Below are 17,374 nucleotides of genomic sequence, written 5' to 3' on the forward strand. Positions count from 1 at the left end.
ACAATACATTAACAAAAGAAAGAACAAGAATCATATGATCCTCTCAATAGATGCAGAAAAAGCTTTTGACAAAGTACAGCATCTTTTCTTGATCAAAACTCTTCAGAGTATACGCATAGAGGGTACATACCTCAATATCATAAAAGCCATCTATGAGAAACCTACAGCGAATATCATTCTCAATGGGGAAAAACTGAGAGCTTTCCCCCTAAGGTCAGGAACACGGCAGGGATGTCCACTATCACCACTGCTATTCAACATAGTATTAGAAGTCCTAGCCACAGCAATCAGACAACAAAAAGAAATCAAAGGCATCCAAATCGGCAAAGAAGAAGTCCAACTCTCACTCTTTGCAGATGATATGATACTTTATGTGGAAAACCCCAAAGACTCCACCCCAAAACCGCTAGAACTCATATAGGAATTCAGTAAAGTGGCAGGATATAAAATCAATGCACAGAAGTCAGTGGCATTCCTATACACCACCACCAAGACAGAAGAAAGAAATTAAGGAGTCGATCTCATTTACAATTGCACCCAAAACCATAAGATACCTAGGAATAAATCTAACCAAAGAGGCAAAGAATCTGTACTCAGAAAACTATAAAATACTCATGAAAGAAATTGAGGAAGACACAAAAGAAATGGAAAAACATTCCATGCTCATGGATTGGAAGAACAAATATTGTGAAGATGTCAATGCTACCTAGAGCAATCTACATATTCAATGCAATCCCCATCAAAATACCATCCACTTTTTTCAAAAAAATGGAACAAATAATCCTAAAATATATATGGAACCAGAAAAGACCCCGAATAGCCAGAGGAATGTTGAAAAAGAAAAGCAAAGCTGGCGGCATCACAATTCCGGACTTCCAGCTCTATTACAAAACTGTCACCATCAAGACAGTATGGTACTGGCACAAAAACAGACACATAGATCAATGGAACAGAACAGAGAGCCCAGAAATGGACCCTCAACTCTATGGTCAACTCATCTTTGACAAAGCAGGAAAGAATGTCCAATGGAAAAAAGACAGTCTCTTCAACAAATGGTGTTGGGAAAATTGGACAGCCACATGCAGAAGAATGAAACTGGACCATTTCCTTACACCACACACAAAAATAGACTCAAAATGGTTGAAAGACCTCAATGTCAGACAGGAGTCCATCAAAATCCTAAAGGAGAACACAGGCAGCAACCTCTTCGACCTCAGCCGCAGCAACTTCTTCCTAGAAACATCGCCAAAAGCAAGGGAAGCAAGGGCAGAAATGAACTGTTGGGACTTCATCAAGATAAAAAGCTTTTGCAAAGCAAACAGTCAAGAAAACCAAAAGACAACCGACAGAATGGGAGAAGATATTTGCAAATGACATATCAGATAAAGGGTTAGTATCCAAAATCTACAACGAACTTATCAAACTCAACACCCAAAGAATCCAATCAAGAAATGGGCAGAAGACATGAACAGACATTTTTCCAAAGCAGACATCCAAATGGCCAATAGACACATGAAAAAAAGCTCAATATCGCTTGGCATCAGGGAAATCCAAATCAAAACCTCAATGAGATACCACCTCACACCAGTCAGAATGGCTAAAATTAACAAGTCAGGAAATGACAGATGTTGGTGGGGATGCGGAGAAAGGGGAACCCTCCTGCACTGTTGGTGGGAATGCAAGCTGGTGCAGCCACTCTGGAAAACAGTATGGAGTTTCCTCAAAAAGTTGAAAATAGAGCTACCATATGATCCAGCAATTGCACTACTGGGTATTTACCCCAAAGATACAAATGTAGGGATCCGAAAGGGTACGCGCACCCCGATGTTTATAGCAGCAATGTCCACAATAGCCAAACTGTGGAAAGAGCCAAGATGTCCATCGACAGATGACTGGATAAAGAAGAGGTGGTATATATATACAATGGAATATTATGCAGCCATCAAAAGGAATGAGATCTTGCCATTTGCAACGACGTGGATGGAACTGGACGGTGTTATGCTGAGCGAAATAAGTCAATCAGAGAAAGACATGTATCATATGACCTCACTGATATGAGGAATTCTTAATCTCAGGAAACAAACTGAGGGTTGCTGGAGTGGGGGGTGGGGTGGGAGGGATGGGGTGGCTGGGTGATAGACACTGGGGAGGGTATGTGCTATGGTGAGAGCTGTGAATTGTGCAAGACTGTTGAATCACAGATCTGTACCTCTGAAACAAATAATGCAATATACGTTGAGGAAAAAAAAAAAAAGAAGAAGATAGCAGGAGGGGAAGAATGAAGGGGGGGAATCGGAGGGGTAGATGAACCACGAGAGATGATGGACTCTGAAAAACAATCTGAGGGTTCTAGAGGGGAGGGGGGCTGGGAGGATGGGTTAGCCTGGTGATGGGTATTGAGGAGGGCACGTTCTGCATGGAGCACTGGGTGTTACGCACAAACAATGAATCATGGAACATTACATCTAAAACTAACGATGTAATGTATGGGGATTAACATAATAAAAAGAAAAATCAATCTGAAGTGAGCTTAAAGTATCAGGTTGCAGGGGTTTTTTTTGTTTTGTTTTGTTTTTAGAGAGAGAGAGCGTGTGCGTACTACACGCACACACGTGTGAGTGGGGCAGGGACAGAGGCACTCAGAGAGAAAGAATCTCAAGCAGGCTCCGCACTCAGTGCAGAGCCTGACGCGGAGCTTAATCTCAGGACCCTGAGATCATAACCTGACCAGAAATCAAGAGTCGGACGCTTAACCGAATGAGCCACCCAGGTGCCCTTAAAGTTTCTAAAATCAATTTCTGGTCAATATTTCCTAACTAAGGCAACCTTGGACTAGTAAATGAAGTAGATTATATCAGGCATAATTTCACCATTTCTTGCTAACTTGAGGCCATTCTCAGGAACATCAATTGTTGTACTATATTCCCTAAGAGAGATGACATCTGCCAGTGCAGGAGAATGTGTGCCCCCACCCCCACCCCACAGACACTAAAGCACTGCTACGGATCCGTTCTAGGTAATGTTTTCTCTTTTGCCTTTGGGAGGCAGTGATGCAGAGTGGTTACAAGTACATGCTCTGGATTCACGCCCAGATCTGACACTCAGCTCCATCATTTACTAGTATTTGCATGTCAATGGTGTTACACAGTAAACTAGTATTTACTAGTTGTAGGATCCTGTGCCTTAGCCTTTCTAAGCCCTGGTTTTCTCATCTAACAAAATAAGTCTGTGCGCGTACTTACTTCAGAGTTGTTGTAAGGATCAAAACCATAATCCACTAAAGTGTTTGACAAAGTACTTGCACACCCTAAGTAGTAAATAAATGCCAGCTAATATTGGTCTCTGTCTCGTGGTCATCTAAGGTGTCATCAAGCTTGCTTCTTACCATCACCAATAACTACTGTTAATTCTTGTCTCTATCCACCGGTCCCCATTGCTCTGAGGCATCCGTCTGAACAAGGGCTCCCAGGAATAGTCTGATAACCATCTGTAATAGTGCTGCCCCAAAAGAAATATAATGTGGACCACAAATGCAAGCCACATAGGTAATTTTTAATTTTCTAGTGGTCATATTAAAAAGCAAAACAGAAGAAGTTAATTTTAATAATAGACTTTATTCAACTCAATATATCCAAAATATTATTTCAACATGTAATCAATTTAAAAATATTCCATTCTTTTTACATTCTTTTTTTTTTTTTTTTGTACGAAGTCTGCTAAGTCTGATACGTATTTGATACCTACAGCATGCCTGAACTCAAATGGGGCACATTTCAAACACCAAATGGTCATATGTGGCCAGCAGCTACATTGTTAGTTGCTTGTTACTTTCAAGATTCTGACCACAGAAAGACATCCCCCCCCTCTTCAAAAACATCAAAAGCCATTTATTAAAGAAACCAATGGATGGACGAAAGGAAAGAAAGGAGGAGGAAGGGAGGAAGCGCAGATGTTGCGGACCTGCATAGACGTCTGGGCCTCATGTTGCATTAAGCACTTGAGCCATGGGGTCAGAGAGAATGGGTTCAAATCCCACTTCCTCCACTGACTAGCTGCAACAAGACTTTCACCAATAACCTCTTCAACTCTCTTAGTTCCCGGGGATAAGCTATGGATAAAAATAACCTCTCTTTCATAAGATCGTTATGAGTTTAAAGGTTGTAGAGGGAAAGGAGTTTCCATACATAAAGCTCTGCTTTGTCAAAGGTCAGAAATGGGGGTAGGAAACATTGATGAGGGGCAATATGGAGCAAATTAGCTTGAGGTAATAAAGGGGCCACAGGAGAGGGAAAACTGTTCATGTTATAGTCACAATGCCTGTGTTAAAAATGCCCAGTTACACAAAATAACTTAAACAGCGACAGCTATTAATAAAATGATTGCAGTGACATTTCTAAAGCCCTCAATGGTTTGCTACCTCGTTAGCCTGCCTCCTTTCTTCTTGGCAGTAGCATAAGCAAGGGGGAGGAGGGGAGGGCAGGTGATCGCCAGAATTTGGAGAACCAAGGTTTTTTAGGAGTGCCCCTATTAACCCACAGCTTCTGGCCTCAATGAGATCTTACTACTGAATGTGCCTAAATCTTTCTTTGAAGGATGAGGTTCCTGTCGTGCCACAAATGTAATCTGAATATTACTCTTCACTGTATAAATACATAAAATTAGATGAAATGTTTACTGTCCCTAAAACTTTCCCGGAAAGTCAGTTTTGTGAAGGTTCCTGATATTTTGTTTTAAACTTGCTCTTCCTATTTTTTGAGTTATTTTATTTTATTAAGATTTTCTTTATTTGAGAGAGAGAGCGCGCGAGTGAGAGAGAGAGAGAGAGAGAGCATAAGCGGGGGAGGGGGCAGAGGGAGAAGCAGACTCCCTGCTGAGCAGGGAGCCCAATGCAGGTTGATCCCAGGACCGCAGGACAATGACCTGAGCCAAAGATAGCCGCTTAACCAACTGAGCCACCCAGGCGCCCCTTAAATTTGCTCTTATGTGCTCCCCACCCTTCCAAGAAAAATCCAATTAAAAACAAAACAAAACAAAACAACAAAGTGAGTCTGGTCTGCAAATGAAGATTTTTAATATTTACCCATCTTAATAATCCAAGTCACTATACTCTCTAATTTATGTTGAGTTTCTTAAGGACAACAAACATGACGTCTCTATTCCAGGGACCTTCTAAACCAAACTTTCTCTAGAAAGTATTCCATATAATATCAGTGTCCCTTGAGATTACATGTGTCCCATAAAATCAAATAAAAATAACAGGTCCTACTAAAATGAATTCAGCTTTGACACACTTTTGTTTACTGCAAGACTTCTTGGAGTCTTTAATACACTTACGTACACAGATTTCAAACTGCTATGCTCAGCCATTATTATCATTTTACCAGTCTACAAATGAGAAAAATAGTAATATGAAGAATCACATGATAGGGAGAGAGTCTAATTATTCCAGGGAAACAGACATTCTTTACAGATCTTGCACTGAGTTTCTGGCCTAATGTGCTGTGCGCTGTGCATTTCTCCCTTTTATCATCCCTGATATATATCAATCTTGAATACATATATAGCAATTAACCCATCAGAAGCCTCCAAATGAAGACAATTTATTATAAAGGGAGGGAGAAAGAAGGGAAGAGAAAGGACTGGAGGGGGAAGAAGGGAGGAGGGGGAAATTCCTTTGAATAACTTAGTGTAAACATCACTTCATATTCGCAGCTAAGCTAAAATGCCTAAATGCTTTCATCAGGATGAAGGGACATGAAATACACACTTGTACCTAACCTAGCCCTTGGAAAATAAGCCTCATTTTCAAAACAACCAAACAGCTGTTCAGCAGAAGCAGAGCACAATTCATCCTTTCCAGCCTTTATTTTTGGATGCCACTTAAGCAAAACAATAATTTTCTAAAGAATATCATTAAGATCCGTAGGTGTCATCTCATTATTTTCGAGTTTTAATTCGTGTCATATCAGTCACACATTTTTCCCTCCGAAATCACATCATTATATCACAGTCCATAACAAATTCCTTGCCTTTGAATAAAAGAATCTATAAATTTAAAAATGTACAGATTCTAAAACAGGACAATCTACCCAGAATGTTAGGGTCACTCACGGATTTAAACACAGGGAGCCTAAAAGTCCGCCCCATTTTTCAAATGATAATTTGCAGACTTGTGCCTGTCTAAAAAAATGTGTACCTTTATCATCTAAAGCACATTTTACAAAATGTATAAAGAAAAAGAATATGCTTAATAGATCACAGCATTTCATGGGCAGAAGTGAATGCTAATTGCCTGTCAGAATCTTTAATGAAACCTAATTGCTGGCTTGAGCTGTCACCACTGACCCTGGTAACAGACTAGTACACCCTTCATAAACCTAATACAGCATAATCCTCCTTCATTACGGTTATTATAGCTCTGCAGTGGGACACGTCTGAAAATAAACTCAGCTGCCTCTTCTCTAAATGGAGGTGTCACTTCTCCATCCCGGAGCAAGTAAGTGTTGATGGCAGAAGTCACCCTTACAACAAGTGGTACCACTTCATAGCCCAGATCGCCTTCCAGACCCAGCCTCAACACGCCCCCTGTAAGGCCACTGCAGAAACCACCACCATGCTCCACGGTGATGGGGGAGGGGCCAGGGGCTAAAAAAAAATGGAAACAACCTGAAAGCAGCAAACCATCACCCACCACCAGCAGGTAAATGGGAAAAGCGGAAGAAATTATTTGTTAAAACAACTGGGTTTGATTCAGGAAATCCATGTGTAAATCCACTTCATTTACAGCCCACGTTTCAGATATTGAGTCCAAGAGATAGTCCCTTCAATTTGCTTTGAAGGTTGTTTTTGGGGGGGGGGTGTAGAAATACTTTAAAATAAGAAAACATGGGGCGCCTGGGTGGCTCAGTCGTTAAGCATCTGCCTTCGGCTAGGTCATGATCTCAGGGTCCTGGGATCGAGCCCCGCATCTGGCTCCCTGCTCCGCGGGAAGCCTCCTTCTCCCTCTCCCACTCCCCCTGCTTGTGTTCCCTCTCTCGCTGTGTCTCCCTCTGTCAAATAAACAAAATCTTAATAAAAAAATTTTTTTAATAAAATAAGAAAACATGACTTCAATTAAAAACATTAATCTTACCTCTAGTATTCAACAATTCCCCCAATCTGTTACTCTGCAGCAGGTGCCAAGACCCCAAAGATAAATAAATCACAAAACACACCCAGGAAGAGCTCACCACTTTGGGGAGGTAGAGGAACAAATGAATGGAACACAATGTGAGGCATATTCCTAAAGAATGGGTGAGGTAAGACAGCAAGGCAGATCAAGTGACAATGAACTCTCCTAAGGATCACAAGGACAGGTCAGACAAAACATCCACAAAGACATAAAAATCATACTAGACGTTAAAAAACAGAGGCGGAGAGGATTACATGACCAGGTGTGAAAAAGAATTTAAGGGAAGAGTAACAGCAGGAGTGGATGCCCAAGATTTCAACTGTGAGAAAGGTTTGCGGAAGGGTGACAGGGAGCTAAGAGAAGCAGGGGTGCCCGTCAGGTTAGGTGGGAACAAGAGCCTGCGAGTCTCGAATGCTCCGCTAGGGAGTCTGCATTTCAACGTGGGCCATTTTGTGTGTTTTTTATATTAGGGTATTTTATTTTTTAAAGATTTTATTTATTTATTCAGAGAGAGAGAGAGCGCGCACAAGTTGGAGAGGAGGGAGAGGGAGAAGCAGACTCCCCGCAGAGCAGGGAGCCTGACGCGGGGCTCGATCCCAGGATCCTGGGATCGTGACCTGAGCGGAAGGCAGATGCTTAACCACTGGGCTACCCAGGCACCCCTAAATTAGGTATTTTAGACTACAGGAGAATATAGTAAACATGTATGTTCCCAACACCCAGCTTGGGGGAAAAAAAAGCAATAAAACCACATCACATCTCAGCCCTCACCTCCCCCTTTCCCCCACCCACTCCCTGTATTTGGGTATTTATCCTTCTGACATTTGCTGATACTTTTACTACAGACACAGGCGTCTCCAAACAATATAAGGTGGCAAGACAGATTCTGAGCAGGAGAGAGAAAATATCAGATGTGTTTAAAACAAGACTCTGGGGCGCCTGGGTGGCTCAGTTGGTTAAGCGACTGCCTTCGGCTCAGGTCATGATCCTGGAGTCCCGGGATCGAGTCCCGCATCGGGCTCCCTGCTCGGCAGGGAGTCTGCTTCTCCCTCTGACCCTCCCCCCTCTCATGTGCTCTCTCTCATTCTCTCTCAAATAAAATCTTTAAAAAAAATAATAAAATAAGACTGTCGTGTGGGAGTAGACTGGCCTCCACACCGGAAGCAGTGGGACAGGTAACAAAAAGGTGTGGAGAGAGCTGTCGTCACTGAAGGACTGTCATAATGAAGAGAGAAGGGGCAGCCTCCGCCTTGGAGGGCGTTCGTGGGGCAAGGAGGAGGTAGACCTGAATGAACCATGCCCGGTGAAGCCCGAGGCAGGATGTGGACAAGAAGTGCGGCAGGTGACAGGCCCAGGCCGACATCAATGAGGGTAATGAGGCAGATCGGCCAGGGCACAAAGCCCAACCTGGTAAGGGCCAGGAGCAAAGGGGCAGGAGGACCTGACCAGGGAGTGACAATGGGGAAGCTGCCCAGAGAGGTGGGATTTAAGGTGGGTCTCAAGGGACAGTTTTGACAAGCAGTGCTGAGTGGGAGGATTCCTGGGCAGGGGAACAGCATAACTAGAGGTGGAAAAAATTACTGGGCCTGTTCAGGAAACAGCTGCAGCTTGGCAGAACCCTGGGGGACATAAATCTGAAGAAATCAGAGGGCCACATAGGGGATTATTTGCGGAGAACCTTAAATATCAAGATGAAGTGTGTATAGTGTGTACATGTAATTCATAATAAATTCACTTTCATGACCATGAAATCTGCCTTAATCCCAAGTAAAATAATGGCAACAGCCAATCTTGTGATTTGGGGGATAACATCAATGATATCATTGCTGCTTATTATAGTCCTATATGCAGAACAGGCTGTCTTGGTGAAGGGCAGGCTGGCGAATCTGCTGGGACACAGTGTCATGGAGGGTCTCCCTCTCACTTTAAAAACTAGTAACCCAGGGGCGCCTGGGTGACTCAATCCGTTAAGTGGCTGTCTTCGGCTCAGGTCATGATCTCAGGGTCCTGGGATCGAGCCCCACCTCGGGTTCCCTGCTCAGTGGGAAGTCTGCTTTTCCTCTCCCTCTGCTGCTCCCCCTGCTTGTGTTCTCTCTCTCAAATAAATAAATAAAATCTTAAAAAAAAAAAAGTAACCCAGAGGTTGAATGAGTAATTCTGCCTCTTCCTCTTTAATATAAGGTACAAAATGCATAGAAAGGAAGTTAAGCATATTCTAATCAATGTATCTAAACCTGCAAAAACAATTTCGTCTTATGCCTTTGTCTTCCAAATGTTCCTACTACTTAATCCTTCTGTGATATGTACACTCCCTTGATCTGCAAGTTTCCCTAGGTTTGAAAAATGAGGGGAAAAAATTATCACATTTTTAAAAGTTCCCAAGTAAAGCAAAATAATACTAAGAACCAAAGTATCAGTAACTTCAGAAAACAGCTTAGGGATGTGATCCATCTCCTTAAGTGAACAAATTAGATGTGTATAATAAATAGCACCGATACTTGTTTATTTTTTAAAAATCAGGGCGCCTGGGTGGCTCAGTTGGTTAAGCGTCTGCCTTCGGCTCAGGTCATGATCCTAGAGTCCCGGGATCGAGTCCCGCATCGGGCTCCCTGCTTGGCAGGGAGTCTGCTTCTCCCTCTGACCCTCCTCCCTCTCCTGCTCTCTCTCTCTCAAATAAATAAATAAAATCTTTAAAAAATAAAAATAAAAATAAATAAAAATAAAAATCACATACAGTCATTAACATGATGTAATTTTCCCAGAGCACTGAACCTATTAGAGACTAAATAATAAAAACTCCATTCCATTCTTTGAAAAATAGAAATAGTAATTGTACCTACTTCATAGGGTCATTAAAAAATTTAATGAAAGCATTTCAAGCACTACAGCACTGGGATAGAGTCAGCAATGATTCATGTAAGCCATGGCTACTGCCATCAACATCCGTATAGGGTGGAAATTCTAATTCTGAAAGAAGTCAATGTGATTACTGGTGGAAAGGCTTATTAACTTAGTAGAAGAGATAAGGAGATAAACATATAGTAAGATGAGACACAGCTCACCAACATGTAAGTGCAAAGTGCTTTGGGACTATAAAGAAAGGAATGCCTAACTGGTGGTGGGAAGGAATGTCAGGGAAGGTGAAGCTTCAGTTGAATGTGCAGAGGCTAAGCAGGTAGCAAAGGGGACAGACAGGTCGGTCTGGGTGGGAGTGTAACAAAGACAGGAGAATTCACCACCACCAAGTGTTAGGGCACTAACATGGAGAGAAAGAACAGTAGATAATGGGAAGGGAGTCAGGGGTTAAAGAAGCTTTATCACACAGTTAATAAGAATCAAAAGAATTTAAATAGTATTAAAAACTGTTAAAAAAAAAAAAAACCTCAGAGAGAGGAAAGAGTAAAAGAAGAATATAGGATAGGCAGCCTCTGAAGCTCTTGAACAATCCCAAGAGGCAGTGCGGATGGAGGGTACAGAGCAAACTGAAGATATGTTAGAGGGTCTAAAGACTGGTAGGCTTCGTGATTGACGTTTGCAGGTAGAAGCTAAGGGGTGCTGAGAATGACTTGTTGAAAAGAACCCCAAGTGCCTGGTTTCAGCAGCTAACTCAACAGATGGCAGGGTCACTGACTCAGACAAGAAATATGGAAACAGCACATTTCGTGGCAAGAAATTAGGGAGCTCAGTTTGAGACAGGTGGAATTTGGAGACCCGAACAGACAGAAATACCAGATAAACCCAACTGTTTGGAACCAAGCAGAGGGGTCTGGATTGGCGATGATAACCAAGCAGATCAACTGAAATGGAAACGTCGTTCATGCTCTCATGGGCCTGACGAGGGCTGAGTGAGTGACTCCCGGCCTCTCCTGAGCTCTAAAACTAACCAGGAACAGGATCATTCAAGCCAGTGTAGTAAAAACCTTAAGTGACTACCATAAGAGCCTGAGGACAGAGGCGGATGGACTCCTTAGCTCTGTGATTCTCAAAATGTAGTTGGTCAAGGACCAGGATTATTAGAATCACCTGGGAGCTCCTCAGAAACACAAATTCCCAAACCCCACCCCAAGCCTACTGACTCAGAAGCCAGAGTGGGCATGGAGAATAGCACTCTGTGTTTTAACAGCCCTCCGGTGATTCTGATACCCACTAGAGTTTCAGATCCACTGCCTTAGCTACTGCCCCCCATTACTTGAATGCAAAGGAGTATGAAAAAAAGAATTCCCAGGACATGGATTTCCAAAGACTTGAAGACATTAAGTCTAAGTAGAGGGTAGGCAAAGGATAAAGCATTGGCAACTTTTGCTAATTTTCAACACAGAGGGAGTTTTCCCTGTGGGCTAAAAATCTGTAAGGCAAATTAGATCGATTCAGTGGCCCACAAAATAGAGCTTCCTAATTTAGGTATATGGTTCAGTACTAAAATTTCAAACATCACAAATGCGAAGAAGATGTTCTGCTCGTCAGAGGACACCACACCACTGGCCAATCTCTTTCTCATTTTCTCATCAGACACCTCCCAACATCAAGCATTTATGGGGATGGCTGCCTAGGGTTACAGGATCTCTGGATATGCGATAGGCCTCTGGGTCAAGCTAATTGACCAGGCTCAGGACAAAACCCTTGAGCCGGGTCTTATTTAGTCCCCTAAGGAACTAAGCTAAATCACCCACGTATCAAACTTTATACACAAAATTGATCTAAGAATGGTCACAACATGTTTTTTTCCAGGAGCAAGGACCACGAGACAAGTCAAACAAAAGCTTGACGGGAGAGCAAAACAAAACCAAGCCAAGAAATACAGAACCAACAAGCAAAAGAGAAAGGAAATTAAAACAATGTTAATTGCCATTTATAGTCCAACTTAGACGTATAACCACCCCCAGCCCACAAGGAGTCACTATTACCTTTTATCCCCAGCTACTCTAAATCTTCATCTACAAGCATTGCCTCATATCCTCCCATTCAGAATTATAAATAATTCAGAGATTATTTTCATAATCAGTGTGCACATAATATATGGCAAAGGCATGGCTGGTCTGGGGAACAGGGACTTCCTCACCCTCCCAGTGCAAAAATCACAGCCAGATCTGCATTTTTCTAGGCTTTCTCCCCCCAACCTCTCCAAGGGGTACTCACTCTCATGACCTCCTGGCCTGCATGCAGTCCACATTGCGGATTCTTGGATGTAAGAACCCGTTCTTCTTCAAGAACACATCTTACATACTATGAACCTGCTCTACTGACGTTTTTTCCAAGCTGTTCCCTTTTTCTAACAATCCCTCCTGTTGGGAGGGTGATATGAAGATGAATGAGTTAATGTTTGTCAAATACTTGAGGCTTCTCAGATGAAAGGCAACATTAAAGTTCAAGAGACCAGAGGCTGACATTACACTAGAGGTGTTGCAGTTGACTCTATATTTGGGCTTCAAAGAAGGAAAGAAATCAAGGCTGCAAAGACACTCCTTTGTGAAGATTGGCACCTTCTGCATTCTTGCTAAAGGCAGACAGATTTATTCTTAACATTCTTTAATTAACTGGATCCCAACATTAGAAATACAAGGATCTTTATATTAGCGCCAGACTCTTGTTATAGTAAGTGGCGCACAGGGCAAAGGATCCTTTTCTCTGCCCTTCTCTAAGTGGCTTTTCCTCCCCAAGCTTCCCTATCGTCTGAGCATGCAATTCTCAGTCTCCTCCTATAGAGGGGCCACATGAAAACTGCCAGCCAACAAGTTTGCTTTGAGCCAACAGACCAAAAAAAAAAGAAAGGTCAAAGACAAAGCTTTATGTGTATGTTGGCAATGCATGTGAATTTAGGCCGCTGGAAAAAAAAAAAATGACCCACACAAAGAGCACATTCATGGCCACATATAGCTCCTCAAACATATAAATAGCCATTCTTGACCCAACACCTACTCTGTGCGAGGCTCTGTGTCGGGAGGGTAACATACAGCATTCCACTGAATTCTCCGCAGATATCCTGGCAAGTTAGATGCTCCTGGGCCCCACTTTGTAGATGAGAGAATTGAGACTCCAAAGGACTGCGAAGTTTGTCCAACATTACCCAGCGAAAAAGTGGTGGAGCTGGAATTCAAACCTAACTACATTTCAAACTCCCAAAGCTGGATCCCCTGCTCCAGCACAATGCTACACAGGAAAGTTGCAGAACTTGCTACACCCCGCTTGGCCTGCTCCAGAAGCACTCCATGGGGCTCAGACAGGGCAGGGTAAATTAAATCAGTAAGGGGAGATCACAAAGTCTTATTTCAAACATTCGGTTTCATCTCCTCTTTACCAAAACCTGTTTTCCCTCGTTCTTTTTGATTCGGCCCAAGCAGTAATGATTTAATTGGCTAATTAAGTATTTCATCTTATCTCTTCCCCTGGCCTTAATCTCTAACAAAGTGCACAGCACAGTTCTGAGGCTTAGAATGAGTTCAAATTCTACAAGGCCCTTGGTGACGAAGAAGTTCAAATGCAGCACAGCAGGTGAAAAAGAACAAGCATATGGAACTCAGGTGGGCTACACTGTGCAATCAAAGGGTTTATGTTTGCTTCCCTGGAGCAAAAAACAGAAACCCTTAATAAGGAGGGAGGACATTAGGGGGGAAAAAAATCCTCATAGTTCTTGACCCCTGGTCCATCCATTCAGGCCAAACACAAATTCTCCTAAAAATTCTGCTTTTTCTCTGGATTCTTTAGGTTCTTCCATATTAAAAGAGTCTAACTGTTCTCTTCCCATGACAGCTGTCCGGCCCACACAGTATGCACAAACCTGAATAACTAAAGTGTGAATAATAACTGTTTAAGCCAATGATGGAAGCTGGGTAAGCAGGGGGATTAGCAGAACCAGCTTCCCTTGAGCCATGCCTCTCATGCAGGGCCTATACCTCCAATAAAACTCCTGTCAAGGGGTTGTTCTTGAGATAAGAGAAGGTGTTTGTGTAGGGGCTTAGATAAACACCACACACTGTACTTTTTCTGCTCCCATGTACTGGCCTGAAGCTCACGGAGGCTGGACCTCTGCCACCTCAGCCAGGACTCAGCCACTGTGAATACTACTACAATCCCACTTCAGCCTGGGGAAGAGGCACCCTTGAAAGGCAACCCACATACAGAAAGCTTCTGCCTGATAAGGAACCTTTCTAGGCGGGATCTGCTGAATCCTGGACCATCAGCCTACAACAAGAGATTCTGTTTTTATCAAGTTTCAGAGGGAGGAAAAGTAATCCTCACAACCTTACGAAAGCAATAACGAGGTTTAAACGTAGAAAAAACAGTAACAAACACACTGACCCGTCCGTGGACTCGTTCTGCACATCATGGCCACCCATGTGGATTAGGCAAAGGAGCATCACGCTGTACAGCTCCCACTCACTAAGGCTATCATTTCCACGGCACAAGCTTTTAACCCCGTCACCAAAAGATAAGCAACTTTAATGCGAGGTTCTGGAATGCTGCAGTATTATGGCCAACTGCTGTCAAGTGCCTCTTTCAAAGGGAATCAAGTGCATTCTAATGAAAACAGGCATGGGCCAATTAGTGCCAATTAAAATTTAGATGGTCACACAACTGCTGCTTGTAGAAACAGCATCAGGCATGGAGGTGTGTCCAAAAAGAGACCTGTGCTCCTCTGGAAACACCTGGTGCTCATAAGCGGGTAATATGCTTCTAGCTTAATTTCTGGTATCTATCATTGATCTATCATACCCCAAATAGCTAGCTTTTTGAGCTCTTTTTTTTTTTTTTTTTGGATGACTCTCATTTTGCACAAGCTGTTTCTTCTACCTGGAATGCACTCTCCTAATCACTCCTGCAGGTAAGCACTCCCTTAGCCCTATAAACTCAGGGCACACCTTACCCCTCACCTCCAGAACCAAGCCTTCCCTGCCTCTCATAGCACTTCTCCCTCACTATGCTGTAATTCATGATCAGCCTGTGGGTTTCCTCCAGGAGGCTGCAGTTAGAGCTTGTTTAAGTGTCTTTGTATCCTGTTTTCCTAGCACAGAGTAGAAGCTCAATACCAGGTTTGTTGAATGAATGGGTGAACCAATCCAGTTTAAGAAATTAACACATTCGTGGAACCCTGTAACCGTATATTCAGCCTGCAGTCTAGAGATTCCTCACCTTCACAAAGAGCCTGCAACAGCCAGTTCCTGGACAGACTGAAGCGCAAACCCCACGATCTCCTTGAATTGTACGTGGGGTTGGGGTTGGGGGGTGACAGGAACTGAAGGAAGTGGAAGGGAATGCTAGGTAGGGGCGCCGCTACCTCACTACTCCCTCAAAAACGGGTGTAAAACCCGCTTATACAAGTATTCAAAACCCAGATTTAGGGATCATGCCAGGGAGAAAGGAGGGGTGTATTAACAACACCCTCAGAACTCGTTAATACTCAGAACTCTGAAAGTCTGAGGTGGAGATCTGTTCTGAAATTATGCGGTCACAGGTTTTCCCTATGAGCCAGCCCGACCACCCAAGTAGGGCCAAGAAGGCCAGAAGTCTGGTGGCATGGCTGGGGCCTAGTGGGAGGGCATAAGAACTTCTCTCCTTCCCAAGATCCTGTCCCCCCAGGGAGGCGGTGGGAAGAGGGGTGTCGGGGAGCAGCGTTCCTCTCCCGCTGGAACAGCAGCAACGTCTGTTCTCTCCTCCTCTGCCCTCACCGCTTGGGTATCTCCAGCTGCCCTTTCCAGGCCCTCGCTCAGTTCCCCAAGAGCAGGGGGAACCGGGAGGAGGGGGCGCGGGGTGGGTTTCTCCGCAAACTCTCCGGACAGCGCTCACCTTCCACCTTAACCAGCCAAATAGGACGTGCGCTTCACGTCGAGCAGCTCCCACCGGGACCGAGAGCGCCCGCGGCCCGGCCACCTCGCGCCCCCGCCGCTCTGCCAGCGTCCCGGGCCGCCGATCGCAAGCTGGCGCTGCCAGCGTTGGCCCCAGTCCTCGACCGGGCGCCCGGAGCGCCGAGGCGGCCCCCAACCTCCCGCCCGACTTCCCCGCCGCAGACGGCGCTTACCTGCTTACATGGCCCCGTCGGTGCCCTGGAGTCCCGCGCGGAAAGCCTGTCCTCCGCGGCGGCGGCGGAGCCCCAATTCCCTAAGGAATTGATTCCAGTGGCTGGCGGAGGAGGGGCGGAGGGAAGGAGCCGGAGGAGGCGAAAGGGGAGGGAGGTTTCCGCTGCGATCCCGGCGCACCGACAAGGAGAAAAGGAGAACCACCTCAGCACGGGGTTGTCCCGCCGGAGGGGGGCCGGGGCCAGGAGGCCCGGGAGGATGGGTGCGCTGGGAGGGGAGGGGCCGCCCGCGGCCACTGGGTGTCTGCGGCTCCCCGAGGACCTGAGCCGGGAGGGCCGGCAGCGGAGCGAGAAGCCGCGCGGCAACCTGCCCCGGGACTGCGCCCGCCGCGCCCGCTCGCCTGGGGGAGAAAAAGTTGGGCAGAACTTTCCCGGGCCGCGAGAGCCCGGGCGGCAGGAAATGCGAGCGGCCGGGAGAGGAGGGAGGAAGGGGCCGTGCGATGGGAGGGGACGGAGCAGGCGCCGGCGGCCGCGGCTCCCCCACCCCCGGGCCGGGCGGCGGCGCGGGGGGCCGGAGGCGGAGGGAGCTCGGGGCGCGCGGCCGGGGCGGGGAGGAATGCGCCCGGGAGGCGCGCGCGGCTGGGCGGCCGGGGAGCGGCGGGGGGGAGCGGGCCGGGGGGGCGTCTGCGCGGGGGAGCGCCGAAACTTGGAGCCCGAGCTCCCGGGCTGGAGGCGCGCCGGCCTTGGGGACGTCACAGCGCTGGAATCCGAGGAATGCCGGGCGGCAGGAGCTCCGTGTACAGGCCCGGGAGAAGTCGCGCACTTTCGGTGCAGGGGCTTTGGGAAATGTTTAAAGGTGAGGGCTGAGGAGGGAGGACGGGTGAAACTCCCTGGAGTCAGAGACGTGGGAGTGGAGGAGGAAAAGCGACCACAGCCGGCACGACCTAGCGCCGCCCCCGGCGGGGGCAGGGAGGGGGGCGGGAAGGAAAAAATCCCACTTCGAAAACCGCAGGGGCAGGGCAGAGGCCGCGACTGGCCCGCTCCGGCCGTGGGCAGGGACAGTCCGTCTCATTTGGGGGAAACCCTCGGAGCCGGACGACCCCAGGCAGCCACTGTACGGAGGGGAGACAGCCCAGGAGAAAGTAAGGTGACTTCCCCGAGAAGGCAATCCCAGGGTTCTCTCTCCGGGACAC

General features: G+C 45.9%; 1 protein-coding gene across 5 annotated transcripts in view; it reads right to left on the minus strand.

The window, feature by feature from the left end:
* PTPN14 (protein tyrosine phosphatase non-receptor type 14) overlaps positions 1-16,888 on the minus strand; it is a 177,185-nt gene extending 160,297 nt beyond the window's left edge. For all 5 annotated transcript variants that reach the window (XR_010412293.1, XR_010412292.1, XM_064594176.1 and 2 more), the window contains exon 1: positions 16,185-16,888. The gene's annotated coding sequence lies outside the window, so the exon portion shown is untranslated. The remainder of the gene's footprint in view (positions 1-16,184) is intronic.
* Positions 16,889-17,374: the final 486 nt, after the last annotated feature.

Source organism: Mirounga angustirostris, unplaced genomic scaffold (assembly GCF_029215605.1).
Source record: "Mirounga angustirostris isolate CCGP_5_RB_7025 unplaced genomic scaffold, mMirAng1.0.hap1 SCAF_6, whole genome shotgun sequence".
Taxonomy (NCBI): domain Eukaryota; kingdom Metazoa; phylum Chordata; class Mammalia; order Carnivora; family Phocidae; genus Mirounga; species Mirounga angustirostris.